This window comes from Tenebrio molitor, unplaced genomic scaffold (assembly GCF_963966145.1).
Source record: "Tenebrio molitor unplaced genomic scaffold, icTenMoli1.1 SCAFFOLD_519, whole genome shotgun sequence".
Taxonomy (NCBI): Eukaryota; Metazoa; Arthropoda; class Insecta; order Coleoptera; family Tenebrionidae; genus Tenebrio; species Tenebrio molitor.
In genome coordinates, this window is record NW_027184164.1 from 1 (window position 1) to 21,045 (window position 21,045).

At 41.5% G+C, this 21,045-nt stretch overlaps 2 non-coding genes across 2 annotated transcripts; both read right to left on the reverse strand.

Moving 5' to 3' along the window:
- Nucleotides 1-9,216: 9,216 nt before the first annotated feature.
- LOC138140888 (5S ribosomal RNA) lies at nucleotides 9,217-9,336 on the reverse strand. Its single transcript, XR_011162799.1, has one exon. It is a non-coding gene; the product is annotated as a 5S ribosomal RNA (ribosomal RNA).
- Nucleotides 9,337-19,499: 10,163 nt separating this feature from the next.
- Nucleotides 19,500-19,619, reverse strand: LOC138140889 (5S ribosomal RNA). The gene has a single exon (XR_011162800.1). It is a non-coding gene; the product is annotated as a 5S ribosomal RNA (ribosomal RNA).
- Nucleotides 19,620-21,045: the final 1,426 nt, after the last annotated feature.

Here is a 21,045-nt window from a genome sequence, read left to right on the forward strand (position 1 = left end):
GTCGTAAAATCGAGAAGGTGGCGCGGTATTCCGGGAAGAGATGGACCAATATTTCGGCGAACGAAATATGGATTCCCGGAATCGACGCGTCTACCCCGCACCGCCGACGTAAACCGTCGGTCCCGAATCGAAACCGTGACGACCCGGATTTAGGGCTGGTGGTTGGAGGGGCGTGTACCTGATTCGAAACCCACCGACGTTCCGAGACGAACTTCGCTATCTCCAGGGAAACTTCGGAAACCGAGTTCGGCCAGCTTGATCACCGGTGGCGATGGTGATCGAGGAAAGAGGACGATGCCATCACGCGGGCAACGATTCCGAGGCCTGCAATTTCTTCGACGGCGGACGCGGTGCGCGTTCAGTCTTCCGTCCGCAGTGGCGACTATTTTATAAAGACTTAGAAAATTTTTTTGTTCAATTCTCGTTCACGAGGTGCTCGAAGTGTACGTGTGTGAGCAAGTGTTTTTTCAATAATTATTATTAACTTTTAACGTTTTAACGTGAAAGATGGCCGACGTCGAAAATCAAACAGCATCATCGGTCACCACCGGTTCCGCTGCCACCCCTCAATCCCACGCGAAGAAAGAGAAAAAAGCGAAAAATCCCAGGGCGAAACCGTCCCATCCTCCGACATCCGAGATGGTAAACAACGCCATCAAGGGACTCAAGGAACGCGGAGGATCGTCTCTTCAGGCCATCAAGAAGTTCGTCGCCGCAAATTACAAAGTCGACGCCGAAAAGGTCGCCCCTTTCATCAAGAAATATCTGAAAGGCGCCGTGGCGTCGGGATCTCTGGTTCAGACGAAAGGTAAGGGCGCGTCGGGTTCGTTCAAGCTCGCCTCGTCCACCTCCGGTGGTGCCAAAGTCGCCTCCGCCTCCGACAAGAGGAAACCCGCTTCGTCCGCCGCATCCAAGACGAAAAAATCATCCGCCAAACGTACCGCCGTCGCGACGACTTCCGACAAGGCTTCCTCGAAGACAGCCAAAAAACAAGCCTCCCCCAAAGCGAAGAAGACTGCTGCCGAAAAGAAGAGCGCCGTCGCTGCCTCCGCCGCCGCAGCGAAAGCCAAGAAATCGGCCGCCTCCTCGGCAGAAAAGAAAACTAGAGCCGCCCCGAAACCCCGATCGCCTTCCAAAGCGAAGAAATCTAACAAGGCTGGTCCGACTAAAAAACCCAAAGCACCCAAACCCAAGACAGCCAAAGCCATTCCTGTCAAGGTGAAAAAGGCCGCTTCGCCGAAGAGGAAAAAGTGAGAAACGTGGATGGATACTCGACTCATGTTCGTTCGGCTGTGCCTCGTTCCGACGTCATCATCGTACTACCGGCAACGGGGCACGCACAAATGGCCCTTTTCAGGGCCACACGATAATCTACGACGAAAAAAAGAAATAAAACTATCCTTACGGCGAAACCAAATAAAATAGATAGCATCAGCTGGCAGGTAGGTGATGACAGGATGCAATAAAATTTTACGAACGACCGCAACCCAACCCGAATCGAGAGGACCGACCGATTATTGACATTTTTATTTTATTCATTTCCGGTTGAAGGGCGATATATTTTTTTTTTTGCCTGTAAAGTTTGAGGTTCTGAAAAGAACCGATTTTTTTGTTATAAAATTCGTGTTTCGTGTTGTTCTTCCGAAACACGATGTGGAAAAATTTAAGCGCGTTCACCCCGAATACGTCTGGCAAGTTGGATGTCCTTTGGCATGATGGTTACACGTTTGGCGTGGATGGCGCACAAATTCGTGTCCTCGAACAGACCGACCAAGTAAGCTTCGCTCGCTTCCTGGAGGGCCATCACGGCGGAGCTTTGGAAGCGCAAATCGGTTTTGAAATCCTGAGCGATCTCCCTCACCAAACGTTGAAAGGGAAGCTTGCGGATGAGCAACTCGGTACTTTTCTGGTAACGACGGATCTCACGCAGAGCCACGGTACCAGGTCTGTAACGGTGGGGCTTCTTGACGCCGCCAGTGGCGGGAGCGCTTTTCCTGGCCGCTTTGGTAGCCAGTTGTTTCCTGGGGGCTTTTCCTCCGGTGGACTTGCGTGCGGTCTGCTTGGTCCTGGCCATTTCGAATGAAACGAATGAAAAACAAAACTGACAATTATTAAAATCGACTCTGACGATCGTTAGACGTGCACGCGTCGAAAGGTAAACGGGTACTAAAAATTCCGCCATATTAAATTGTACTTTTATACGTGAACAAAGTCAACGGCTGACTTCGTCGATTGGTCGATGGTGAACCGTTGAATCTATATAAGGCTCCGTTAGTTGAAATTTTGCGGTAGTTGACTTCCTAGGGACGAGGTGTGCAGGTATTTTGTGTCAGTTGAAATAATCTGAAAAGATGACCGGTCGCGGTAAAGGAGGCAAAGGATTGGGAAAAGGAGGAGCGAAGCGTCATCGCAAAGTCCTGCGTGACAACATCCAGGGCATCACGAAACCCGCTATCAGAAGATTGGCTCGTCGTGGCGGCGTGAAACGTATTTCCGGTTTGATCTACGAAGAAACTCGCGGAGTCCTGAAAGTGTTCTTGGAAAATGTCATCCGAGATGCCGTCACCTACACGGAACACGCCAAACGTAAAACCGTGACAGCGATGGACGTCGTCTACGCTTTGAAACGTCAAGGACGCACCCTCTACGGTTTCGGAGGTTAATTTCCTGGCGCTCTTCACCGTTCGAGAAAACCAGAATAAAATACGAAATACAAAATCGGTTCTTTTCAGAACCACAAAATAAAAATAAGAGGAAAAAAAAGAAACATGATGTTCTTTCGAGAAACAACGGACAATTATTACTAACTGACTACCTGATAAATGTACCAAGATCGTAAACACCCCTTGCTTTCCTTTTGGCATTGCAGTCGTAAATGATAATAATACAAAAAGAAAAGATGCATCGGTCATTTTACGAAAAAAAAAAGCTATAGTGGCCCTGAGAAGGGCCGATATTTTGAGTTTTCGCCACGGAGATGGATCGATCGTTCGTTTAAGGTTTCTTCTCGGTTTTTTTGGGTAAAAGTACGGCCTGAATGTTGGGTAAGACACCGCCTTGGGCGATCGTAACTCCGGACAGGAGTTTGTTCAATTCCTCGTCGTTTCTGATGGCCAGCTGCAGATGACGCGGTATAATACGTGTCTTCTTGTTGTCACGGGCAGCGTTTCCTGCCAATTCTAGAACTTCGGCGGCTAAGTACTCCATGACGGCGGCCAAATAGACGGGAGCTCCTGCACCGACGCGTTCCGCGTAATTTCCTTTTCTGAGAAGACGATGTATCCTACCCACCGGAAACTGGAGACCGGCACGGCTCGAACGGGATTTCGCTTTTCCCTTCACTTTACCTCCTTTACCGCGACCTGACATTTTAAGTTCGTTCGTTAGACACCACGAGAAGTAATAAAACTGACGGACGGGACTCGTCGATTGTAAAAGCTGGTAGCTGTGCTTCGAATTTATAGCCTCCGTGATAGGAGAATAGGACGTGACGATTGGTGGGAGCCCGTTTTCAGGTGGGGTTCTGGTGAACACACTACCTATCAGAAAGGTGGTGGTGCAAAGTTAACGCACGCACACGAGTCAGAGCAGTTCGCGAGTTTGTTGAATCGAATTGAATTGAAAAATGCCGCCGAAGACAAGTGGTAAGGCAGCCAAGAAGGCCGGGAAAGCTCAGAAGAACATTTCCAAGAGCGACAAAAAAAAGAAGCGCAGGAGGAAGGAGAGCTATGCCATCTACATCTACAAGGTGTTGAAACAAGTCCATCCCGACACCGGTATCTCTAGTAAGGCTATGAGCATAATGAACAGTTTCGTGAACGACATCTTCGAACGTATCGCCGCTGAAGCTTCCCGTCTGGCACACTACAACAAACGTTCGACGATCACCAGCAGAGAAATTCAAACTGCCGTGCGTCTGTTGTTGCCCGGTGAGTTGGCCAAGCACGCCGTCTCCGAAGGTACCAAAGCCGTCACCAAGTACACCAGTTCGAAATAGATGTTTTTCGTTTTCGACACATTTATAAACGGTTCTTTTCAGAACCACAAAAACTCTCGAACAAAAAAGAAAAAGACGTGAAACAGCGATTTTTAATTAACTTTTATTATGTCATTATTATTATTATTAGGTTTCATGCATTATCGGTATTTTGCACCCATGCCTATCCAACTTGTAGTTATGTGGTTATTGTATTCGAAATAATTTAGTTGATTGAGGTTATGTTATGAATAAATTTCTATTTTGCCAGAATACAACTCTTCGGAAGAAGAAATCAAATAAACAATCGTACATCTGCTGAACAACCTAGTTGATGGTTGATGGATTTGCATTACCCAGCATATAGCCTAAATGTTCATCTTTAGTGAAATTAAAATTACTTAGCTTTTTTAAGAAAGAAAAAATTAGAACGAATTCTCATCGAAAAAACCGCGATTCCTACAAATGATACAGATGGTTTTGTAGTCGCGTATGTTATTGAATACAATGAGCCGACATTTTTCCGACTCTTTGTTTCATCGAAAACGTTGTTGACATTAGCAAGGAACGTTAAGGATTCCCTGAAACAGACAATTTCACTGTTTTGGAATAGCAGTATGTGCAAATGAGAGGACAGAAGACTTTGAAAAAAGGAGTGAACAAAACTGTACTTTAGTACAGAATGTTATGTTTATTTTAATTTCAATTGTTCCTGTTTTAATGAGATTTTTTATGTTCCTAAATCATTTTCTATTTTTTTTTTCATTAGAGAAGAGTTATTGTCGAGTTATTATCTCTACCTAGCATAAAAATTAAAATACTTTGCAACATTACGTTATTATACATTGCATATCTGACATAAAATACTTGCAAAAATTACTTAGCTAATTAATATTACGCATGACAACTCACATTATTTACTTTGCAAAACATTATAGAATACATAACAGATAATTGTGACCCTGTGTATTGTTCATTGGAATTAAAATAAAAAAAACGTGATTTCGTCAATCGCCGTTATTTGCGACTTCAGGCAACTGTCGCTAAGAGCTATTTTTGTTTCTCCGTTCAATTTCCCGATAAAATCGTCGACTTAGTTATTAACTAAGTTCTTCAGTTAGGTGGTATCAACAATACCACAATAGCCATGTTGCCGGAGTTTTTTGATAAAAGACTTGCTAGTTGGAATACAGAAAATATTTACCAAACACCTATTCACGATAATAAACCGGGGCACTATTGTGGGTTTTCGGTTGGTTTTATATTATATTAGGTACTCACCCTTCGTAACGTGTCTCCACGAAAAAACGTCACTTTCACACTAACCACCTTTCGTTTTAACTCTCGCGACGATAACTGAAATGTTGACGCGCGCCGGACAGATTCACGGACATACAACCACCCACCCACCCCGCGCCCCGGTTTCCGTCTGGACTGGTTCTGTCGTCCGAGTGAGTGCCAAAAATTAGCGTTCGTCTATTAAATGATTGTCGGATGATGATTATTGACGGACACTTTTATCGCACCCGATCACACTTTAGTTACTACCTACGTTTAGTATCGACGACGCATCGTTTCGATTATTGAAATTCGAATTGAATTTTTTTTTTTTCTAGTTTTCGACGTAGATTCGCGTGACACAAATATTATGAGCCTTTTTGGATCGATTTCGTGTGCATCACGCCATTTCTACGGGCGAACGTGAATGTGTGATGTTGACGTGATGGAAGCAACGTTTAGGCAATCCGCATTACGTATTACTATCAATTATATTTTAAACGAATGAAAACTTCAATTCAGAAGTGTGATAATCCCGATCCATTCAAGTTTTGTTAATTTTAGATTAAAAATGCGTGAGTATTGTACTATTGCTAACGATGCCAAAACATCGCATATTCAATGTAAAAAGAACAAGAGCAACGGGCCATTAAGTTAATTTAAAAATAACTCGTACCGGATAAGTCGAATACGTATCCAGGGAAAATTTATTAATTTTAAAATTGACCGGCGGAAACAGGTTCTCGCCTCCCACCACTTTTGTGTAGCGGCCGCCAAATCAATTTTGTTTTTATATAATTGATTCAAAAAATTGAAATTCACGCATAGTTATCTGTGCCTGAAGTGGGTCATTTTCATTGCATTGTTAGTAAGATCGAAACCATAGAAACCATACAAAACGCATACGACTATTTCTGTTTTTCATTTCACGCACTGTTTTTTATTAGTTACCTAGCAACATGGTCACTGCATTGAAACTTCAGAGTTCCTTCAAAAATTTGAATTTTTAATTTCAATTTTTTGAATCAATGATTTAATATAAAAATAACTATTGTGGAAAACAGCAAAAAATAAAATAATACCACTAATTGGCGGCTGGTCAGGATAGACCTAACGTTCGAAATTTAGAAAAATATTTTTTTTATTTTAATACTGTTACTTTTCTAATGAAGTGCGAAATAAGTTGTGCCCCATAGCTATCTTTTTTATTTTTCACTACGACAATTACAAAGTGTTGATATTCACAACTTTTCGTGAGCACTTCGATAGAAATGAACAAGAACGCAGGAAAATTCCACACCGAATATTAATATTCTGTCTTGGCCCATGTTTACTTTTATCTACCGCAAAACAAAATGTTCGGATTTGTCAGGGGTATTCTGATTTAAAAAAAGAAGAACATTTGACGAATATTTTAAGTCTCAAACGTTTGGAAAATAATGCAACAACAATTCATAGACTACAAAAAAGCCTATGATTCAGTACCACATTCATGGTTAATTAAAATTCTTAAAATTTATAAAATTAATATTAAATTAAATCACCTTCTTTATATGGATGACATAAAACTTAACAATAACTGAAAATCAATCAATATGTCGTGGTCATTACGAAAATTTAGAATATATAACTAAAGAAGGAGAAATCATTAAAAATTTAAATAAAGGAGAATTTTATAAATATTTAGGTATTAATCAATCAAATCAAATTAAATCTATTCTTTTGGTGTTATAAAATGGTCCAAAACTAATTTAAAGAATATAAATATTCAAACTAGAGTTCTCTTTACAAAATTTTGTAAACATCACCCCAAATCTGCTGTTGAAAGATTTAATTTACCACGCGAAAATGGTGGTAGGGGTTTTTCAAATCTAGAAATTCTACAACACAATCAAATTGCTTCACTAAAAAATTATTTTCTCAATAGAGCTCGTGATATGACACTATAGCAAATATAAAACAAAAGTCTTTACATGGGAGATATTTTAAAGAGCTGAGGGTTTTATATTTGCAATACAAGATCTTGCACCGTTTTGGCTCACAGCGAATATAAAAAACGTCATGATATATTCGCAAAAATTATACACATGAATTTAGCAGTTAAATTCAATTTATTAAAGGATACACAACCACATTACATTTATAAACCAGAAAGTTGTTTAGAAAATGACAATTACAAATTATATTTTGATCGCACAGTTTTAACTGACATTCACATTCAGCATAACAGACCAGACATTATTATTTTAAATAAACAACAAAAGCAAGCATATCTTTTAGATATAGCTGTTCCAAATTCACACAATATAACACAGACATATAATACAAAAATTAATAAATATATTATTATAATTTCAGCAACAGGAATAGTACCGCAATCTCTTTTTAAAAATTTAAAAATTTTGGACTTAGAGAACACATAAAACACAAAAAAGTCAAAATGTGGAGGCGAGACGCCGGTAATTATGTTGATAAGCACTGCACTACTGCCGCCGGGTGGAGGTGGGATACGAAAAGAAGATGCTCTCACTGCTCTCACTCACAATAAGTTCGGAAAAACCGAATTTTATTATCGTATTTAATTGACGTCACAGTTACTTTGGCGAAACAGGAGCTCGCTTTTCGAAGGCATGATGAAAAAGACAGACGAATCAATTTGATATATAAAACCTAACAGGAACGGCTGGTCCATGAGGTCATTTGGGTAATGACCCCCTAAAAAATAAAGGTTTTACCCAACACCAGCCGCGACTGCAATGTACACAAGACTATGACTGCTACATATTATGTTATTTCAACCAAATCAGAAGTACAATAATTTTGAAAAGTAAGTGCAATGTATACTTCTAAATCTATCTAAATTTATTAATATGTAATTTTTTTCAAAACTATCGATCTTTCTTTGAAACATTTTCAATTCACAATTCACTGTTGGAAGCGCTGTACTTTTTAGTATAAATACGTATACGAAAAATTAAAATAATAGTTGAATTAACACATCGTTAAATGTTACGAGGAACATAGTTTTTTGGATTACACAGCAAAATCTTGGAATTTCAGTCCGATATTACTCCATTGAGTCTTTGGACTCACAAATAAATACCTCGAAAAGCCGACAAACATCTGTCTAGAACTTTTCTAGTAACCAGAGGGTATCGTAAACGACCCGTGTTTAGACCTCTTTCGTGAAAGTGACCGACCGCCGGCGCCGCTCGATTTCGTCATAAATCTCAGCCGTACCCCCCACGATAATTGACAAGTCTGTCATACAGCCCTACCATTTAAAACCTTTATTCTCTTCGTTTTAAAAATAGTTTCGCATGGTTTTTCTCTCTTCTCGTTTTACAATGGTCCAGTGACTAATAAATGAGTGTTGTGTTATGAGTTTGTTCGAGCTCAAAAAAACGTGGTTCGAAATTGTTTAACGTTTAACGAATGGTAAGTTATTCTAGTTTTTATGTTGGTCTTAACGTGTTAGGGGCCAAGAATACAACATTGTCTGTCCATTATAACATAGAACTGATATGTTGAATTCAGATCTCTAATTATTTAAAAACCAAAAAAATAAAGCAGCAGTCAAAGTGGCATGTACGCGTAACCTAATATATATTTTTTTTACATTAAAAGATCGCCGTCTTCCTCGTCGCACTTACGACATTTGCATATGTTATCTTTGTTAAACTCACGGAAGGAATATAATGAACCGGTCACCCGTCCAAGTGCTGACCGCTGCCCGCGTGGCTTACCTTCGGTGATCGAACGACAACCTTTACCGTTTGACGAGTTTTTATTCTGCAATTGTTTACAATTAATCGACAAAAAAAATTGTTTTCTTAATTATCTAGTACTTAAAGCTATGAATCTACATTATACGGGTCTGTGCATGTTTCCGAATACCTGCACGAAAAACAAATCGGTTCGGTGGTTGCTATGGATTTCAAAAAAAAACAAAAAGTGTTGGGGGGCAACGGCACGCGGTGTTCCCAAGCGGTCACCCATCCAAGTACTGACCGCGCCCGACGTTGCTTAACTTCGGTGATCGGACGAGAACCGGTGCTTTTCAACGTGGTATGGCCGTTGCCGTGGTGTTTAGGTGTGATCGTTGGTGTAAAATATATTGCTTTTAACATTCCGATGCACGAATATGAACATCAAAACGCGATGCGTTTCGTTTCCGTATGCACTTACCCTCTGACGACCGACGTCGGACCGAACTAACGGGAAATCCCACAACAACCACCACGTCACGCTCTAACGACAAGAGAGACTACTAGACGGACTGGCGATCTCCCGCGTCGCACATTTTTCGACCGCCGGCGGCGGTGGAAAATCCAGAATTTCACCCCACCTACCGCGCTGCTTGCTCCGACGACGACGAGATTCCCACATTTGGATCGACCGAAATATGTAAGTAATATCAGGAAGTTCCGATTTTCGAGAGGAGACCTGTGTTTCTATTTACCTATCTATAATAATTATCGTTATAATCATCATATCATTATTATTATTATTAACATTATTATTTATTACCATTATTATTATTATTATTATTATTTATCGTCCCTCGGATTCGGCGATCTTCGAAAATCCAAGTTGGACCGTTAGACATTCGAACGCGGTGTGCGTGGCTGACGAGTTGTTATTTTTGGCGTTTTTTCTTCGATCTTCACCCCGACTTCGGACGACGCAGGTCGGACACGAAATTACGAAGAGAGAAAGACGGAAGAAAGGAAGAAAACCTGAAGATCCGTCGAAGAAAATATCGGAAAACTCGTAGGTGCGGCATCGGTCGGACGATGAAGACCGTCTCCTTTCGGATGATCCTCTCGACGGACTTTCGGCCGTCCCGAAGGGTCCGGACGGCAACGGGACCCGTCGTCGACTCGTCCCGTTTCAACTTCCGCCGAAAACGATCGACCTGAACGTCGGAGAGGCGGTTCGCGGCATCCTGTTGTCGGAATTGCCTCGGTTCGAACACCAGGTCCTTTCTGTGCTTCGACCGTTTCGGAAGCGTTTGGCGACGCGAAGATGTCGTAAAATCGAGAAGGTGGCGCGGTATTCCGGGAAGAGATGGACCAATATTTCGGCGAACGAAATATGGATTCCCGGAATCGACGCGTCTACCCCGCACCGCCGACGTAAACCGTCGGTCCCGAATCGAAACCGTGACGACCCGGATTTAGGGCTGGTGGTTGGAGGGGCGTGTACCTGATTCGAAACCCACCGACGTTCCGAGACGAACTTCGCTATCTCCAGGGAAACTTCGGAAACCGAGTTCGGCCAGCTTGATCACACGGTGGCGATGGTGATCGAGGAAAGAGGACGATGCCATCACGCGGGCAACGATTCCGAGGCCTGCAATTTCTTCGACGGCGGACGCGGTGCGCGTTCAGTCTTCCGTCCGCAGTGGCGACTATTTTATAAAGACTTAGAAAATTTTTTTGTTCAATTCTCGTTCACGAGGTGCTCGAAGTGTACGTGTGTGAGCAAGTGTTTTTTCAATAATTATTATTAACTTTTAACGTTTTAACGTGAAAGATGGCCGACGTCGAAAATCAAACAGCATCATCGGTCACCACCGGTTCCGCTGCCACCCCCCAATCCCACGCGAAGAAAGAGAAAAAAGCGAAAAATCCCAGGGCGAAACCGTCCCATCCTCCGACATCCGAGATGGTAAACAACGCCATCAAGGGACTCAAGGAACGCGGAGGATCGTCTCTTCAGGCCATCAAGAAGTTCGTCGCCGCAAATTACAAAGTCGACGCCGAAAAGGTCGCCCCTTTCATCAAGAAATATCTGAAAGGCGCCGTGGCGTCGGGATCTCTGGTTCAGACGAAAGGTAAGGGCGCGTCGGGTTCGTTCAAGCTCGCCTCGTCCACCTCCGGTGGTGCCAAAGTCGCCTCCGCCTCCGACAAGAGGAAACCCGCTTCGTCCGCCGCATCCAAGACGAAAAAATCATCCGCCAAACGTACCGCCGTCGCGACGACTTCCGACAAGGCTTCCTCGAAGACAGCCAAAAAACAAGCCTCCCCCAAAGCGAAGAAGACTGCTGCCGAAAAGAAGAGCGCCGTCGCTGCCTCCGCCGCCGCAGCGAAAGCCAAGAAATCGGCCGCCTCCTCGGCAGAAAAGAAAACTAGAGCCGCCCCGAAACCCCGATCGCCTTCCAAAGCGAAGAAATCTAACAAGGCTGGTCCGACTAAAAAACCCAAAGCACCCAAACCCAAGACAGCCAAAGCCATTCCTGTCAAGGTGAAAAAGGCCGCTTCGCCGAAGAGGAAAAAGTGAGAAACGTGGATGGATACTCGACTCATGTTCGTTCGGCTGTGCCTCGTTCCGACGTCATCATCGTACTACCGGCAACGGGGCACGCACAAATGGCCCTTTTCAGGGCCACACGATAATCTACGACGAAAAAAAGAAATAAAACTATCCTTACGGCGAAACCAAATAAAATAGATAGCATCAGCTGGCAGGTAGGTGATGACAGGATGCAATAAAATTTTACGAACGACCGCAACCCAACCCGAATCGAGAGGACCGACCGATTATTGACATTTTTATTTTATTCATTTCCGGTTGAAGGGCGATATATTTTTTTTTTTGCCTGTAAAGTTTGAGGTTCTGAAAAGAACCGATTTTTTTGTTATAAAATTCGTGTTTCGTGTTGTTCTTCCGAAACACGATGTGGAAAAATTTAAGCGCGTTCACCCCGAATACGTCTGGCAAGTTGGATGTCCTTTGGCATGATGGTTACACGTTTGGCGTGGATGGCGCACAAATTCGTGTCCTCGAACAGACCGACCAAGTAAGCTTCGCTCGCTTCCTGGAGGGCCATCACGGCGGAGCTTTGGAAGCGCAAATCGGTTTTGAAATCCTGAGCGATCTCCCTCACCAAACGTTGAAAGGGAAGCTTGCGGATGAGCAACTCGGTACTTTTCTGGTAACGACGGATCTCACGCAGAGCCACGGTACCAGGTCTGTAACGGTGGGGCTTCTTGACGCCGCCAGTGGCGGGAGCGCTTTTCCTGGCCGCTTTGGTAGCCAGTTGTTTCCTGGGGGCTTTTCCTCCGGTGGACTTGCGTGCGGTCTGCTTGGTCCTGGCCATTTCGAATGAAACGAATGAAAAACAAAACTGACAATTATTAAAATCGACTCTGACGATCGTTAGACGTGCACGCGTCGAAAGGTAAACGGGTACTAAAAATTCCGCCATATTAAATTGTACTTTTATACGTGAACAAAGTCAACGGCTGACTTCGTCGATTGGTCGATGGTGAACCGTTGAATCTATATAAGGCTCCGTTAGTTGAAATTTTGCGGTAGTTGACTTCCTAGGGACGAGGTGTGCAGGTATTTTGTGTCAGTTGAAATAATCTGAAAAGATGACCGGTCGCGGTAAAGGAGGCAAAGGATTGGGAAAAGGAGGAGCGAAGCGTCATCGCAAAGTCCTGCGTGACAACATCCAGGGCATCACGAAACCCGCTATCAGAAGATTGGCTCGTCGTGGCGGCGTGAAACGTATTTCCGGTTTGATCTACGAAGAAACTCGCGGAGTCCTGAAAGTGTTCTTGGAAAATGTCATCCGAGATGCCGTCACCTACACGGAACACGCCAAACGTAAAACCGTGACAGCGATGGACGTCGTCTACGCTTTGAAACGTCAAGGACGCACCCTCTACGGTTTCGGAGGTTAATTTCCTGGCGCTCTTCACCGTTCGAGAAAACCAGAATAAAATACGAAATACAAAATCGGTTCTTTTCAGAACCACAAAATAAAAATAAGAGGAAAAAAAAGAAACATGATGTTCTTTCGAGAAACAACGGACAATTATTACTAACTGACTACCTGATAAATGTACCAAGATCGTAAACACCCCTTGCTTTCCTTTTGGCATTGCAGTCGTAAATGATAATAATACAAAAAGAAAAGATGCATCGGTCATTTTACGAAAAAAAAAAGCTATAGTGGCCCTGAGAAGGGCCGATATTTTGAGTTTTCGCCACGGAGATGGATCGATCGTTCGTTTAAGGTTTCTTCTCGGTTTTTTTGGGTAAAAGTACGGCCTGAATGTTGGGTAAGACACCGCCTTGGGCGATCGTAACTCCGGACAGGAGTTTGTTCAATTCCTCGTCGTTTCTGATGGCCAGCTGCAGATGACGCGGTATAATACGTGTCTTCTTGTTGTCACGGGCAGCGTTTCCTGCCAATTCTAGAACTTCGGCGGCTAAGTACTCCATGACGGCGGCCAAATAGACGGGAGCTCCTGCACCGACGCGTTCCGCGTAATTTCCTTTTCTGAGAAGACGATGTATCCTACCCACCGGAAACTGGAGACCGGCACGGCTCGAACGGGATTTCGCTTTTCCCTTCACTTTACCTCCTTTACCGCGACCTGACATTTTAAGTTCGTTCGTTAGACACCACGAGAAGTAATAAAACTGACGGACGGGACTCGTCGATTGTAAAAGCTGGTAGCTGTGCTTCGAATTTATAGCCTCCGTGATAGGAGAATAGGACGTGACGATTGGTGGGAGCCCGTTTTCAGGTGGGGTTCTGGTGAACACACTACCTATCAGAAAGGTGGTGGTGCAAAGTTAACGCACGCACACGAGTCAGAGCAGTTCGCGAGTTTGTTGAATCGAATTGAATTGAAAAATGCCGCCGAAGACAAGTGGTAAGGCAGCCAAGAAGGCCGGGAAAGCTCAGAAGAACATTTCCAAGAGCGACAAAAAAAAGAAGCGCAGGAGGAAGGAGAGCTATGCCATCTACATCTACAAGGTGTTGAAACAAGTCCATCCCGACACCGGTATCTCTAGTAAGGCTATGAGCATAATGAACAGTTTCGTGAACGACATCTTCGAACGTATCGCCGCTGAAGCTTCCCGTCTGGCACACTACAACAAACGTTCGACGATCACCAGCAGAGAAATTCAAACTGCCGTGCGTCTGTTGTTGCCCGGTGAGTTGGCCAAGCACGCCGTCTCCGAAGGTACCAAAGCCGTCACCAAGTACACCAGTTCGAAATAGATGTTTTTCGTTTTCGACACATTTATAAACGGTTCTTTTCAGAACCACAAAAACTCTCGAACAAAAAAGAAAAAGACGTGAAACAGCGATTTTTAATTAACTTTTATTATGTCATTATTATTATTATTAGGTTTCATGCATTATCGGTATTTTGCACCCATGCCTATCCAACTTGTAGTTATGTGGTTATTGTATTCGAAATAATTTAGTTGATTGAGGTTATGTTATGAATAAATTTCTATTTTGCCAGAATACAACTCTTCGGAAGAAGAAATCAAATAAACAATCGTACATCTGCTGAACAACCTAGTTGATGGTTGATGGATTTGCATTACCCAGCATATAGCCTAAATGTTCATCTTTAGTGAAATTAAAATTACTTAGCTTTTTTAAGAAAGAAAAAATTAGAACGAATTCTCATCGAAAAAACCGCGATTCCTACAAATGATACAGATGGTTTTGTAGTCGCGTATGTTATTGAATACAATGAGCCGACATTTTTCCGACTCTTTGTTTCATCGAAAACGTTGTTGACATTAGCAAGGAACGTTAAGGATTCCCTGAAACAGACAATTTCACTGTTTTGGAATAGCAGTATGTGCAAATGAGAGGACAGAAGACTTTGAAAAAAGGAGTGAACAAAACTGTACTTTAGTACAGAATGTTATGTTTATTTTAATTTCAATTGTTCCTGTTTTAATGAGATTTTTTATGTTCCTAAATCATTTTCTATTTTTTTTTTCATTAGAGAAGAGTTATTGTCGAGTTATTATCTCTACCTAGCATAAAAATTAAAATACTTTGCAACATTACGTTATTATACATTGCATATCTGACATAAAATACTTGCAAAAATTACTTAGCTAATTAATATTACGCATGACAACTCACATTATTTACTTTGCAAAACATTATAGAATACATAACAGATAATTGTGACCCTGTGTATTGTTCATTGGAATTAAAATAAAAAAAACGTGATTTCGTCAATCGCCGTTATTTGCGACTTCAGGCAACTGTCGCTAAGAGCTATTTTTGTTTCTCCGTTCAATTTCCCGATAAAATCGTCGACTTAGTTATTAACTAAGTTCTTCAGTTAGGTGGTATCAACAATACCACAATAGCCATGTTGCCGGAGTTTTTTGATAAAAGACTTGCTAGTTGGAATACAGAAAATATTTACCAAACACCTATTCACGATAATAAACCGGGGCACTATTGTGGGTTTTCGGTTGGTTTTATATTATATTAGGTACTCACCCTTCGTAACGTGTCTCCACGAAAAAACGTCACTTTCACACTAACCACCTTTCGTTTTAACTCTCGCGACGATAACTGAAATGTTGACGCGCGCCGGACAGATTCACGGACATACAACCACCCACCCCCCGCGCCCCGGTTTCCGTCTGGACTGGTTCTGTCGTCCGAGTGAGTGCCAAAAATTAGCGTTCGTCTATTAAATGATTGTCGGATGATGATTATTGACGGACACTTTTATCGCACCCGATCACACTTTAGTTACTACCTACGTTTAGTATCGACGACGCATCGTTTCGATTATTGAAATTCGAATTGAATTTTTTTTTTTTCTAGTTTTCGACGTAGATTCGCGTGACACAAATATTATGAGCCTTTTTGGATCGATTTCGTGTGCATCACGCCATTTCTACGGGCGAACGTGAATGTGTGATGTTGACGTGATGGAAGCAACGTTTAGGCAATCCGCATTACGTATTACTATCAATTATATTTTAAACGAATGAAAACTTCAATTCAGAAGTGTGATAATCCCGATCCATTCAAGTTTTGTTAATTTTAGATTAAAAATGCGTGAGTATTGTACTATTGCTAACGATGCCAAAACATCGCATATTCAATGTAAAAAGAACAAGAGCAACGGGCCATTAAGTTAATTTAAAAATAACTCGTACCGGATAAGTCGAATACGTATCCAGGGAAAATTTATTAATTTTAAAATTGACCGGCGGAAACAGGTTCTCGCCTCCCACCACTTTTGTGTAGCGGCCGCCAAATCAATTTTGTTTTTATATAATTGATTCAAAAAATTGAAATTCACGCATAGTTATCTGTGCCTGAAGTGGGTCATTTTCATTGCATTGTTAGTAAGATCGAAACCATAGAAACCATACAAAACGCATACGACTATTTCTGTTTTTCATTTCACGCACTGTTTTTTATTAGTTACCTAGCAACATGGTCACTGCATTGAAACTTCAGAGTTCCTTCAAAAATTTGAATTTTTAATTTCAATTTTTTGAATCAATGATTTAATATAAAAATAACTATTGTGGAAAACAGCAAAAAATAAAATAATACCACTAATTGGCGGCTGGTCAGGATAGACCTAACGTTCGAAATTTAGAAAAATATTTTTTTTATTTTAATACTGTTACTTTTCTAATGAAGTGCGAAATAAGTTGTGCCCCATAGCTATCTTTTTTATTTTTCACTACGACAATTACAAAGTGTTGATATTCACAACTTTTCGTGAGCACTTCGATAGAAATGAACAAGAACGCAGGAAAATTCCACACCGAATATTAATATTCTGTCTTGGCCCATGTTTACTTTTATCTACCGCAAAACAAAATGTTCGGATTTGTCAGGGGTATTCTGATTTAAAAAAAGAAGAACATTTGACGAATATTTTAAGTCTCAAACGTTTGGAAAATAATGCAACAACAATTCATAGACTACAAAAAAGCCTATGATTCAGTACCACATTCATGGTTAATTAAAATTCTTAAAATTTATAAAATTAATATTAAATTAAATCACCTTCTTTATATGGATGACATAAAACTTAACAATAACTGAAAATCAATCAATATGTCGTGGTCATTACGAAAATTTAGAATATATAACTAAAGAAGGAGAAATCATTAAAAATTTAAATAAAGGAGAATTTTATAAATATTTAGGTATTAATCAATCAAATCAAATTAAATCTATTCTTTTGGTGTTATAAAATGGTCCAAAACTAATTTAAAGAATATAAATATTCAAACTAGAGTTCTCTTTACAAAATTTTGTAAACATCACCCCAAATCTGCTGTTGAAAGATTTAATTTACCACGCGAAAATGGTGGTAGGGGTTTTTCAAATCTAGAAATTCTACAACACAATCAAATTGCTTCACTAAAAAATTATTTTCTCAATAGAGCTCGTGATATGACACTATAGCAAATATAAAACAAAAGTCTTTACATGGGAGATATTTTAAAGAGCTGAGGGTTTTATATTTGCAATACAAGATCTTGCACCGTTTTGGCTCACAGCGAATATAAAAAACGTCATGATATATTCGCAAAAATTATACACATGAATTTAGCAGTTAAATTCAATTTATTAAAGGATACACAACCACATTACATTTATAAACCAGAAAGTTGTTTAGAAAATGACAATTACAAATTATATTTTGATCGCACAGTTTTAACTGACATTCACATTCAGCATAACAGACCAGACATTATTATTTTAAATAAACAACAAAAGCAAGCATATCTTTTAGATATAGCTGTTCCAAATTCACACAATATAACACAGACATATAATACAAAAATTAATAAATATATTATTATAATTTCAGCAACAGGAATAGTACCGCAATCTCTTTTTAAAAATTTAAAAATTTTGGACTTAGAGAACACATAAAACACAAAAAAGTCAAAATGTGGAGGCGAGACGCCGGTAATTATGTTGATAAGCACTGCACTACTGCCGCCGGGTGGAGGTGGGATACGAAAAGAAGATGCTCTCACTGCTCTCACTCACAATAAGTTCGGAAAAACCGAATTTTATTATCGTATTTAATTGACGTCACAGTTACTTTGGCGAAACAGGAGCTCGCTTTTCGAAGGCATGATGAAAAAGACAGACGAATCAATTTGATATATAAAACCTAACAGGAACGGCTGGTCCATGAGGTCATTTGGGTAATGACCCCCTAAAAAATAAAGGTTTTACCCAACACCAGCCGCGACTGCAATGTACACAAGACTATGACTGCTACATATTATGTTATTTCAACCAAATCAGAAGTACAATAATTTTGAAAAGTAAGTGCAATGTATACTTCTAAATCTATCTAAATTTATTAATATGTAATTTTTTTCAAAACTATCGATCTTTCTTTGAAACATTTTCAATTCACAATTCACTGTTGGAAGCGCTGTACTTTTTAGTATAAATACGTATACGAAAAATTAAAATAATAGTTGAATTAACACATCGTTAAATGTTACGAGGAACATAGTTTTTTGGATTACACAGCAAAATCTTGGAATTTCAGTCCGATATTACTCCATTGAGTCTTTGGACTCACAAATAAATACCTCGAAAAGCCGACAAACATCTGTCTAGAACTTTTCTAGTAACCAGAGGGTATCGTAAACGACCCGTGTTTAGACCTCTTTCGTGAAAGTGACCGACCGCCGGCGCCGCTCGATTTCGTCATAAATCTCAGCCGTACCCCCCACGATAATTGACAAGTCTGTCATACAGCCCTACCATTTAAAACCTTTATTCTCTTCGTTTTAAAAATAGTTTCGCATGGTTTTTCTCTCTTCTCGTTTTACAATGGTCCAGTGACTAATAAATGAGTGTTGTGTTATGAGTTTGTTCGAGCTCAAAAAAACGTGGTTCGAAATTGTTTAACGTTTAACGAATGGTAAGTTATTCTAGTTTTTATGTTGGTCTTAACGTGTTAGGGGCCAAGAATACAACATTGTCTGTCCATTATAACATAGAACTGATATGTTGAATTCAGATCTCTAATTATTTAAAAACCAAAAAAATAAAGCAGCAGTCAAAGTGGCATGTACGCGTAACCTAATATATATTTTTTTTACATTAAAAGATCGCCGTCTTCCTCGTCGCACTTACGACATTTGCATATGTTATCTTTGTTAAACTCACGGAAGGAATATAATGAACCGGTCACCCGTCCAAGTGCTGACCGCTGCCCGCGTGGCTTACCTTCGGTGATCGAACGACAACCTTTACCGTTTGACGAGTTTTTATTCTGCAATTGTTTACAATTAATCGACAAAAAAAATTGTTTTCTTAATTATCTAGTACTTAAAGCTATGAATCTACATTATACGGGTCTGTGCATGTTTCCGAATACCTGCACGAAAAACAAATCGGTTCGGTGGTTGCTATGGATTTCAAAAAAAAACAAAAAGTGTTGGGGGGCAACGGCACGCGGTGTTCCCAAGCGGTCACCCATCCAAGTACTGACCGCGCCCGACGTTGCTTAACTTCGGTGATCGGACGAGAACCGGTGCTTTTCAACGTGGTATGGCCGTTGCCGTGGTGTTTAGGTGTGATCGTTGGTGTAAAATATATTGCTTTTAACATTCCGATGCACGAATATGAACATCAAAACGCGATGCGTTTCGTTTCCGTATGCACTTACCCTCTGACGACCGACGTCGGACCGAACTAACGGGAAATCCCACAACAACCACCACGTCACGCTCTAACGACAAGAGAGACTACTAGACGGACTGGCGATCTCCCGCGTCGCACATTTTTCGACCGCCGGCGGCGGTGGAAAATCCAGAATTTCACCCCACCTACCGCGCTGCTTGCTCCGACGACGACGAGATTCCCACATTTGGATCGACCGAAATATGTAAGTAATATCAGGAAGTTCCGATTTTCGAGAGGAGACCTGTGTTTCTATTTACCTATCTATAATAATTATCGTTATAATCATCATATCATTATTATTATTATTAACATTATTATTTATTACCATTATTATTATTATTATTATTATTTATCGTCCCTCGGATTCGGCGATCTTCGAAAATCCAAGTTGGACCGTTAGACATTCGAACGCGGTGTGCGTGGCTGACGAGTTGTTATTTTTGGCGTTTTTTCTTCGATCTTCACCCCGACTTCGGACGACGCAGGTCGGACACGAAATTACGAAGAGAGAAAGACGGAAGAAAGGAAGAAAACCTGAAGATCCGTCGAAGAAAATATCGGAAAACTCGTAGGTGCGGCATCGGTCGGACGATGAAGACCGTCTCCTTTCGGATGATCCTCTCGACGGACTTTCGGCCGTCCCGAAGGGTCCGGACGGCAACGGGACCCGTCGTCGACTCGTCCCGTTTCAACTTCCGCCGAAAACGATCGACCTGAACGTCGGAGAGGCGGTTCGCGGCATCCTGTTGTCGGAATTGCCTCGGTTCGAACACCAGGTCCTTTCTGTGCTTCGACCGTTTCGGAAGCGTTTGGCGACGCGAAGATGTCGTAAAATCGAGAAGGTGGCGCGGTATTCCGGGAAGAGATGGACCAATATTTCGGCGAACGAAATATGGATTCCCGGAATCGACGCGTCTACCCCGCACCGCCGACGTAAACCGTCGGTCCCGAATCGAAACCGTGACGACCCGGATTTAGGGCTGGTGGTTGGAGGGGCGTGTACCTGATTCGAAACCCACCGACGTTCCGAGACGAACTTCGCTATCTCCAGGGAAACTTCGGAAACCGAGTTCGGCCAGCTTGATCACACGGTGGCGATGGTGATCGAGGAAAGAGGACGATGCCATCACGCGGGCAACGATTCCGAGGCCTGCAATTTCTTCGACGGCGGACGCGGTGCGCGTTCAGTCTTCCGTCCGCAGTGGCGACTATTTTATAAAGACTTAGAAAATTTTTTTGTTCAATTCTCGTTCACGAGGTGCTCGAAGTGTACGTGTGTGAGCAAGTGTTTTTTCAATAATTA